This window comes from Pelmatolapia mariae, linkage group LG13, assembly GCF_036321145.2.
Source record: "Pelmatolapia mariae isolate MD_Pm_ZW linkage group LG13, Pm_UMD_F_2, whole genome shotgun sequence".
NCBI classification, from domain to species: domain Eukaryota; kingdom Metazoa; phylum Chordata; class Actinopteri; order Cichliformes; family Cichlidae; genus Pelmatolapia; species Pelmatolapia mariae.
In genome coordinates this window covers 33,043,567-33,054,139 of record NC_086238.1, presented here as the reverse complement: position 1 = coordinate 33,054,139, position 10,573 = coordinate 33,043,567, and the positions used below count along the sequence as shown (strand labels likewise).

General features: G+C 35.6%; 1 pseudogene; it reads left to right on the top strand.

Annotated features, from left to right (window-relative positions):
- The first annotated feature begins 6,979 nt into the window (after window positions 1–6,979).
- Window positions 6,980–9,420, top strand: LOC134639745 (G2/M phase-specific E3 ubiquitin-protein ligase-like; annotated as a pseudogene).
- The last annotated feature ends 1,153 nt before the right edge of the window (window positions 9,421–10,573 follow it).

Sequence of the window (10,573 nt, the reverse complement as noted above, 5' to 3'; positions counted from 1 at the left end):
TGTACTCAAAGTTCCAGGTTGAGAGAAGTCCACCTGTATTAACACACTAAAGCATACAATTAATATTCTTTTCATTTCTTTTTCTTAAAACCTCCATTTGCTTCATCTACCAAGAGTTTAACTCGTCCTGTCTCTCTTCTCTGGGTGCACACTTCTCACAGTGAGTTTCCCTTTTATGGGCATGTAGTTCCGGTTACACACACACAGGCACACAGAGCCATATTTCCTGTTTCTTCAAACTAATCTAACTCTTTTGTTTTTTCTTCGTATTTATAGTCTACAGAGCCTCTTTAATTCTACTAAATCTTAATCTAAAATACACCTTTATTTCCTGCACACTTTTAAATATTCTAACCTCTTTCAGACATCATGAATCGTCTCACACACACTGCCTTTTCTCTCAAACTTCCACTTTTTCACTCACTCTACTATCAACCTCCTGAGTGTTATTATTACCTATTTACTTATTTGGTACAAATCGCGCAGAGTCACTCAAATCAAATACTGACAGCATTCACACAGTTAAAATCACTCAAAATACGCTCTCCTAGGAGTATTTTAGACATGCTTTTCATAATCAGAAAAAGCAAGTCAAAGAAAAACAATTGAAACCTCTACTCATTCTCACAGCACACACATAACTGGAAAAAAATAAAACACACCAGCATTTGTGGCTCAAGATAGGTTACTGCTTTAAAATAATATATTGGTCTAAGGTACTGTACAATGCACTCAATCTATATATACATCTATCAAAAGTCAGTCAACTCCTATACATCCACAGTAATGAATTCGCACTCTATTTATACAATTGTAGTGAGCAAAACCAGCATCTCAGTCACAGGCATTTAGCAATATTTGCAAACAATAGTTATAAAGCTCAATAACACTCTAAACCGAAAGCAACACTCTCCATGCGCGTCACCGCTCCTCATTTGCATTCACACACACACCGTCTAAAAATAGAATCAGCAGCCAGTACACTGTTCACTCAGAAACTCCTTTCACACAAAAATCTCTTATTTTATATTACACAGACGTCTTATAATTACAACTGCACAGATTTTAGACCTTTGTAACACCTACAAAATTTCGACAAATTTACTATAACCGCCTCAAACGGACAAACCCCAGGTTTTTTGCGTTCAATTGACCAGTATCAGCCTCGAACTGTTTCTGTCTAGTTTCTAAGATCCCTAACTGAATTTAAAAGCCTCCAAGGCCCGAGGACGCACCTCTGTTACCCAAAAATGCGCAGATACCGTTCCAAACGGTAAGGAGACTCTAACTCCTAGCTATTCTGGAGATTCCCAAGTTTTCCCCGGTCGGCAACCGTATTATCCCTGTTCGCCAACAGGTAAATCTCCTACGTCTAGGAGAAGTAGGGAGCATTACCTCCGAGAAATGCGCTTCCTAGGACTACCCAAGTCCCGTTCTACAAAAATTTATAATACTTTGAAACAACAATCAACACTCAAAACAAGTGTATGACTGAGGCAGATCTACCCTGATGGACAATGGGGACTCTAACCCACAAACTGACCAACAAAGGTCTGACCTGATGACCAATGGGACTTCAACCCACAAAATGACCAAATTCCCTACCTTTCCTACTTGGGACTTAAACCCAATTTCACTGTTTTCCTTTTCCTTGGGACTCCAACCCAGTAAACACTATTTTTCCTTTTCCTTGGGACTCCAACCCAGTAAACACTATTTTCCTTTTCCTTGGGACTCCAACCCAGTACTGTTACTTATAAACTTCCATTATCCTTATTTCAATTTCAATTCTCATGAGATTTTCACCAAAATCAAAACAGACATCTACCAGTAATTTCAGTGAGTAGACTTTTAATTTTGTAATGTCCAATCTGGCACACTTTGGAAATTCAACAGGTGGTGCCTAACCTTTGATGTATGCCGGCTTGTCACTCACTTTCGACCACTGAACAATGCCTGCCCGTCTGACTCCGTCTACACCTCCAAACACACTTCTCTCTCTCTCCAACACCGGACGAAGCCCCCAAATGTTAAGGTTCAAAAGTTAAGGGGAGGTATACTGGAAATCCAAATAACAACACTGGTCCGGACGGGTGGAGTCAGACGATAGTTTTTTAATGAAGACACACAGCGTGGAGAGATGTGACACTGTATACAAACAGCAATCAGATCTCATCTCCAAAACGTCAGAACACAGTATTTATGCATCGGGGTATAACGCCCCCTCTTGCGTCAGATAAACACAATACATGCATACGTCAAATCAAAACCACAATGACTTTTAACATAGTTTAAAAAGAACATTGTCTCGTCTCCATCCAGGTGTCTTCCTGTTGTCCCTGGACGCTCGCTTATCTGTCTGGAACATCAGGCACACGTTCTGCACAAACTGTCACATATGCACGCACAATTTTGCAGTTGCAAGCAAAACATGATTAACTTTCACCTATACATGAACCTCTCTAGCTGTATGTGTGTGTATGTGTGTCTCGTCCTTAAATGCTCTCTCATCTCACCCGTTGCACTTCTGACCTCTCACCTCACCAGCTAGACCTTATAACCTTTCCACTCAACAGAAGGCCAGCACGTACACAACTGAAACTATATGTGTAATATATCGAATACATGTTTTAATCAAGAACCTCTACTAAAAGCTTAATCAAAAGATATAGATACATAAAAGATCTTTAGGCCCAGATTATATTCAGAGGTGAGCCCTTCAAATAATACAATGTAATCTGCCTATAAACATTTTAAGATTATAGATTCAACTCAACAGTTTAAAGTGGTTATCACTGGACCTGTAATAAAGACTTATATGATACCAACATGTTTAAACATCTGAATGCAATATCCATAGTGTTATTAATAGACTGGTAATAGCAGCAAATAATAGCAGCATAATATTTTACTACTCCGGACAGAAACAACAGAATTTGAATCAAAAGAACAGAATATGAAAACAAACAACAGAATTTGAAAGGAAACAACATAATTTGAATGAAAAGAGCGGAATCTGAATGAAAACAATGGAATTTGAAAGAAAACAACAGAATTTGAATGAAAACAGTGGAATTTGAAAGCAAACAACAGAATTTGAATGAAAACAACAGAATTTGAAAACAAACAAAAGAATTTGAAAGGAAATAACAGAATTTGAATGAAAACAACGGAATTTGAAAACAAATACCAGAATTTGAAAGTAAACAACAGAATTTGAATCAAAAGAACGGAATATTAAAACAAACAACAAAATTTGAAAACAAACAAGAAAATTTGAAAGGAAACAACAGAATTTGAATGGAAAGAACGGAATTTCAAAAAAAATAACAGGCTTTGAATGAAAACAGTGGAATTTGAATGAAAACAACGGAATTTGAGAACAAACAACAGAATTTGAAAGGAAACAACAGAAATTGAATGAAAACAGTGTAATTTGAAAACAAACAACATAATTTGAATGAAAAAGAACAGAATTTGAAAACAATCAACAGAATTTGAATGAAAACAGTGTAATTTGAAAACAAATAACAGAATTTGAACACAAACAACACAATTTGAATGAAAAGAACAGAATTTGAATGAAAACAGTGTAATTTGAAAACAAAAAACATAATTTGAATGAAAACAACAGAATTTGAATTAAAACAACAGAATTTGAATGAAAACAGTGGAATTTGAATGAAAAGAACAGAATTTGAATGAAAACAGTGGAATTTGAAAACAAACAACAGAATTTGAATGAAAAGAGCGGAATCTGAATGAAAAAAACGGAATTTGAAAGACAACAGCCAAACTTGAGTGAAAACAACAGAATGTTAAAACATACAACAGAATGTGAAAGGAAACAACAGAATTTGAATGAAAACTGTAATTTAAAAACAAACAACAGAATTTGAAAGGAAACAAGAGAATTTGAATAAAAAGAACGGAATATGAAAACAAACAACAGAATTTGAATGAAAACAGTGGAATTTGAATGAAAAGAACGGAATTTGAATGAAAACAGTGGAATTTGAAAACAAACAACAGAATTTGAATGAAAAGAGCGGAATCTGAATGAAAAAAACGGAATTTGAAAGACAACAGCCAAACTTGAGTGAAAACAACAGAATGTTAAAACATACAACAGAATGTGAAAGGAAACAACAGAATTTGAATGAAAACTGTAATTTAAAAACAAACAACAGAATTTGAAAGGAAACAAGAGAATTTGAATGAAAAGAACGGAATATGAAAACAAACAACAGAATTTGAATGAAAACAGTGGAATTTGAATGAAAAGAACGGAATTTGAAAACAAACAACAGAATTTGAATGAAAAGAGCGGAATCTGAATGAAAACAACGGAATTTGAAAACAAACAACAGAATTTGAATGAAAACAGCGGAATTTGAAAACAAATAACAGAATTTAAAAGAAAACAGAAGAATTTGAAAAGAAACAACAGAATTTGAATAAAAAGAACGGAATCTGAATGAAAACAACGGAATTTGAAAGAAAACAACAGAATTTGAATGAAAACAGTGGAATTTGAAAACAAACAACAGAATTTGAATGAAAACAGCGGAATTTGAAAACAAATAACAGAATTTAAAAGAAAACAGAAGAATTTGAAAACAAACAACAGAATTTGAATGAAAACAACGGAATTTGAATGAAAAGAACGGAATTTGAAAGACAACAGCCAAACTTGAATGAAAACAACAGAATGTTAAAACATACAACAGAATTTGAAAGGAAACAAGAGAATTTGAATGAAAAGAACGGAATATGAAAACAAACAACAGAATTTGAATGAAAAGAGCGGAATCTGAATGACAACAATGGAATTTGAAAGAAAACAACAGAATTTGAATGAAAACAGTGGAATTTCAAAACAAACAACAGAATTTGAATGAAAAGAGCGGAATTTGAAAACAAATAACAGAATTTAAAAGAAAACAGTGGAATTTGAATGAAAAGAACAGAATATGAAAACAAACAACAGAATTTGAATGAAAACAACAGAATTTGAAAACAAACAAAATAATTTGAAAGAAAACAACAGAATTTGAATGAAAAGAACAGAATTTGAATGGAAACAACAAAATTTGAATGAAAAGAACAGAATTTGAAAACAAACAACAGAATTTGAAAGTAACCAACAGAATTTGAATCAAAAGAACGGAATATGAAAAGAAACAACAAAATTTGAAAACAAACAACAAAATTTGAAAGGAAACAACAGAATTTGAATGAAAACAGTGGAATTTGAATAAAAATAGCGGAATTTGAAAGAAAACAACGGAATTTGAATGAAAACGACGTAATTTGAATGAAAACCACGGAATTTGAAAACAAACAACAGAATTTGAAAGGAAACAACAGAATTTGAATGAAAAGAACGGAATTTGAAAACAAACAACAGAATTTGAATGAAAACAGCAGAATTTGAAAACAAACAACATAATTTGAATGAAAACATCGGAATTTGAAAACAAATTACAGAATTTGAATGAAAACAGTGGAGTTTGAATGAAAACAGCAGAATTTGAAAACAAACAAGAGAATTTCATAGGAAACAACAGAATTTGAATCAAATGAACGGAATATGAAAACAAACAAGAGAATTTGAAAGCAAACAACAGAATTTGAATGAAAACTATGAGGTGCCGTAAAGGACATTATTACTGAAACGCTCTTCCACACACTACTGAAATGCACTCACACACACAACTGAAACGCTCTCACACACACTATTGAAATTTTACCTCTCACACACACTACTGAAACGCTCTCACACACACTACTGAAACGCTCTCACACACACTAGTGAAATTTTACCTCTCACACACACTACTGAAACACTCTCACACACACTAGTGAAACGCTCTCACACACACTAGTGAAATTTTACCTCTCACACACACTACTGAAACGCTCTCACACACTACTGAAATTTTAGCTCTCAGACACACAACTGAAATGCTCTCACACACACTACTTAAACGCTCTCACACACACTAGTGAAATTTTACCTCTCACACACACTACTGAAAAACCAAGGCATTTCAATTGAACAGGAAGGCGTTTCAGTTGAACAGGAAGGCATTTCAGTTAAACAGGAAGGCGTTTCAGTTAAACAGGAAGGCGTTTCAGTTGAACAGGAAGGCATTTCAGTTAAACAGGAAGGTATTTCAGTTGAACAGGAAGGCGTTTCAGTAGAACAGGAAGGCATTTCAGTAAAACATATGGACTATACCAGTAGAATTTAAAAGTCATAAAAGCATACACAGAAACAGAACAGTATATAATAAAATATTTAACTAATTAGCAATTGCTGTTGTCCCTATTTATTTTTTATAGCCTCGAGTTTCTAATGGCTTGTGGCAATAAGCTGGTGTCTCCAAAGCTCCAAGATGGTCAGGAGCTGAATGGGATGTTGATCCTAAAGGTTTTTAAAACCAAAGCCCTCTATGTAAGGCCATCAAGGACACTTTTAGTAAGTTCCTAAAAGAATGAAAAGTAATCATGATTTGGGAAAAAACATGTCAACAATTGGGCTTCTAGCAAAATCGAATATATTTATTTAAAACAAGTACTTGGGAGCAATCAATATGGATATTTCTTATTTTAATCTTTTTAAGATAAGCTATAATTACTTGGTTTTGATATATGTTTTTGCTCTTTCTCTGTTGAAGAGTGAATCAGATGAAGACAAAGATCCTTCTTACATCAGCTCCAAATCAGCATTAAGCAGTTGTGCAACTGATAAGGACAGTGACAATGATTGTTTTGAAGTTGATAGTTCAAAAATCCAACAAGACGTGAGCAGCCAAGTCACTACAAGGTTAAGAAGTCATGTTAAAGGTGATAACCCTGGCACTAGCAGTGATGAAGAAGATGATACTGTGACCAACTGTATTGGAAGGAGTGTTGGTAAAAGGCGACGAGCAAAGCAAGGAAGTGATGGGAACAGCATTTGTGATGAAGGTACATGGCAAGAAGTGATGACAAACCTAGCACAAGCAGTCACAGCAGAGATTTCAATGCAAGAAGTGAAGACATCCCTGCCATGAGTGTTAATGATGAAGATTATTCTTCATATTTAACTCTCGTGGCATCGCTTTCTGGCGATTCTTCAGATGATGAGGATTTAAATCAAGCTATAATTGCGAGCTTGGAGAATCAGATGTGAGTAACAAACATACAGAATTTGAGTTTGAGACATGATTATAGCTTTCCAGAATTGTCAAATCAATATAAAACTTTTAAGCTTTAAATCTCTATGATCAGTGTGACGCATATTCTCGAATTCTGTAACATGACTACATGGCTGATATATTTTATTTTCTGTTTTATTTTCTTTTTTTAGTGTAGAAAAAGTCCCTGTTCAAGAGATACTGCTGGAACTATCAAGCAAAATTAGCACAAAACAGCAGTGCAAATTTAATATAAATCGCTCTGCTGTGTGGAGGGAGCCTTGCGTGGTTTTCAAAGGCTATCTCATGATCCCAACTTGATGATCTGTGTGAAATTCTCAGATGATATGGGGAAAAATAAGGAAGGGGTTGATTTAGGCGGGCCAAGTAGGGAATTCTTGAGACTATTGATGGACACCATTGCCAGGTCAGCCATGGAAAGAAAACTGCAAGAACTTGGCTCTTGACAGTACTGGTAATTACCTATTTTTCTAAGATTAATAGTGGGAACTGTTTAACTGATTTTTACAGGCAACATTACTGACAATTTTGCTTTTCCTTTTATTCTGTTGCTTTGCAGCTCTCAGAGGGGACTGGTACTACATCTCTGGCCAAGCCATTGCAGTGAGCTTGGTACATGGTGGTCCACCACCTAACTTTCTGTCACCAACAGTATTTTCTCTTCTGGTTGGAAATTCAGCAAATCCAGCCCTGGAAGACATAGCTGACCTGGAACTCTTCGAAAAAGTCAAAAAGGTCTCTATATGTTTATTTTATAAATCTTATAGTGAATTTGAAATTGTTTGTGTTACACTTTTCTTTTGCAGGGAATGTTTATCTGGATCAGTCTGGCCATTCCTGAATGCCAAGTTTTTATATGTTGCTGCTGTATTAAACTAAGACTCAGCAGATAAGGGTAGACGAAAGAGTATATTTTCTTATTTTTTTAAGCACATTGTAAACTTATTTAAAAAAATATGTGTAGTCATTTGACTTCCAATGTACGCTTGGGCATATTGTGATTGTGTAGACCACTAGTGGCTGGGTTCCTTCTAATAGTTTATAAGACTACTAAGTAACTTCCATAACAAGCCCTTTCTCTGCTCTTTGTGATGCTAGATATCTCAAAGTACAACCCTTGAAGACCTTGAAAAGTCAAAAGAACCTCTGCTTGATTACTTGGCCAATGCAGGATGCCTGAGGCCTATGCGTTCACTAAGAGACAGGGATCTGCTGGTACATGATATTGTCATGTTTCAGGTCATCCACAGGGTTCAAGGTCCATTTCAAAGGTATTTGGGTATTCTGTGTTTTTCAGATTAATTAAAATGGTGATAAAAATCTTACCTATTAATCAACATGGCCAGTTAATAACCTAGTACAATTGATTGCGCCAAATTGATAATATACAATTAACTTAGAAGCATGAAATTGCAGAATTATTGAATAAAATTTCTTTGTGCTGTTTAACCAGATTTTGTGAAGGTCTGAAAACTCTTGGGGTTCTCGAGAAAATGAGGAGGCATCCAGACAGCTTTCGCCCTCTTTTCTGCTATGAGCCACATATGCTGACTGCTGACCAGGTGGATGATCTTTTCAACATTCATCTATCTCCAGAAGGAAGCAACAGAAGAGCTGCTGAGGAGATGGTTGTTACCTTCTGGAGAGACTATCTCCAAGATGCAGAAGGTAATTGTCACTTTAGTGCACAATAAATAGATGTAACGATTTATAGGTTAGCATTTCTGAAATCTTTATTTTAAATAACATACTCATATAACAATAACACCACATTACCCTCTTGGTTGTAGTAACATTTTTACATAGTTCTTTGAGACTATTGAAAGATGAAAAGCATGCTCTATAGTCATTGCAATAACAGTCATTAAGATTCTTGCTTTAGATTAATACTCACTGTAATTTTATGTTGGCCAAATGAAATAACCTTTTAACACTTTTTTCCTTTTGTTTTGCAGAAGAAGAAGGACCTTCCAAATTACAGAAGATATTGGCCTTTGCAACTGGAGCAACTACGGTGCCACCTATTGGCTTTTCCCCAGCACCCTCGATTGAGTTCATTCACAGAGGAGATGATGACTTCTCTTCTACACAAATTTTCCCTCTTGCCAACACGTGTGTTAACTGCATTAGGCTGTCACTGCATGTTTCATACCAGCTGTTCAAGGAGAAGTTTGATTTTGCATTAGGTAACACTTATGGCTTTGGCAGGGTATGAACACATTATGCTGGAGGAGTTTGCGTGTTTCTCTTTTGTATTGGTCTCTCTACTGATTCAAAGTGAGTATTGAGAATTAACTTGTTAAGGTTTTAATATTTCCAAATTTACCTGCCTCAGTGAAATTGATGTTTTAACACTAGAATTACTGAGCCTTTTTTTCCCTGGTGCAAGTCCCTACTACTAGATTTACTAGCCCTGCGCAAATTTGCGTAAATTCCCCCGACCTTAACACCTCTTGGCACCCCGCTGAGATTTTCACAGGTCTTCAGTTCCATTGTTCTCCTGCTTTTGTTGTGCAAAGACACCCTCCCCCAACCCCTAACCATGAGAGATTCAGGTCTTTCCTTCCCTGCAAGGCTACTTTCCTTCCTTACCTGCAGCGTACAATACACCATGGTAGTTTCTATGTGTAATATTTCTCATATGCAATATTAGTTCTTGTCAATCCTTGTCACTACATTGCATGCCTGGCCATAAACATATATACACAGAGTTGTACATACATTTATATAGCCACACCTTACATAATATGCATAAAGTCTAGTTATACACACACACACACATCTATATCTACATATATATATACATATACATACATATACATATATATATACACATATATATATACATGCATATACATATACACATATATATATACATACACACACGCACACACACATAGATAGATAGATAGGTATATATATATATATGTGTGTGTGTGTGTGTGTGTGTACACACCAATATTTTTGAATACACGCGTCCATATTTATGTTTCCAGATTGTTTGTATAGTGCATTTTCTATACCGTGCTCTTTGTACAGTTTTTATTTAGCTGCTTTTGTCTTGCACTGTTCACTTTTTTGCAATGACAATGCAGATTTTCCACTTGTGGGACAAATAAATGCAGATTTGCTCTGTGCGTGTGTGTGTGTGTGTGCGTGCGTGCGTGTGCGTGCGTGCGTGCGTGCGTGCGTGTGTGTGTGTGTGTGTGTGTGTGTGTGTGTGTGTGTACGCGTGCGTGTGTGTTTGTGCAACATTGGCATTTGTTTACTCAGATCCAAGGCTGGCCAAACCTCTGTGTTGCAACCTACATACAAAAGACACACATTCACAATATATGGGTACACAAGTCTGTTTTATTTCAAAGTGT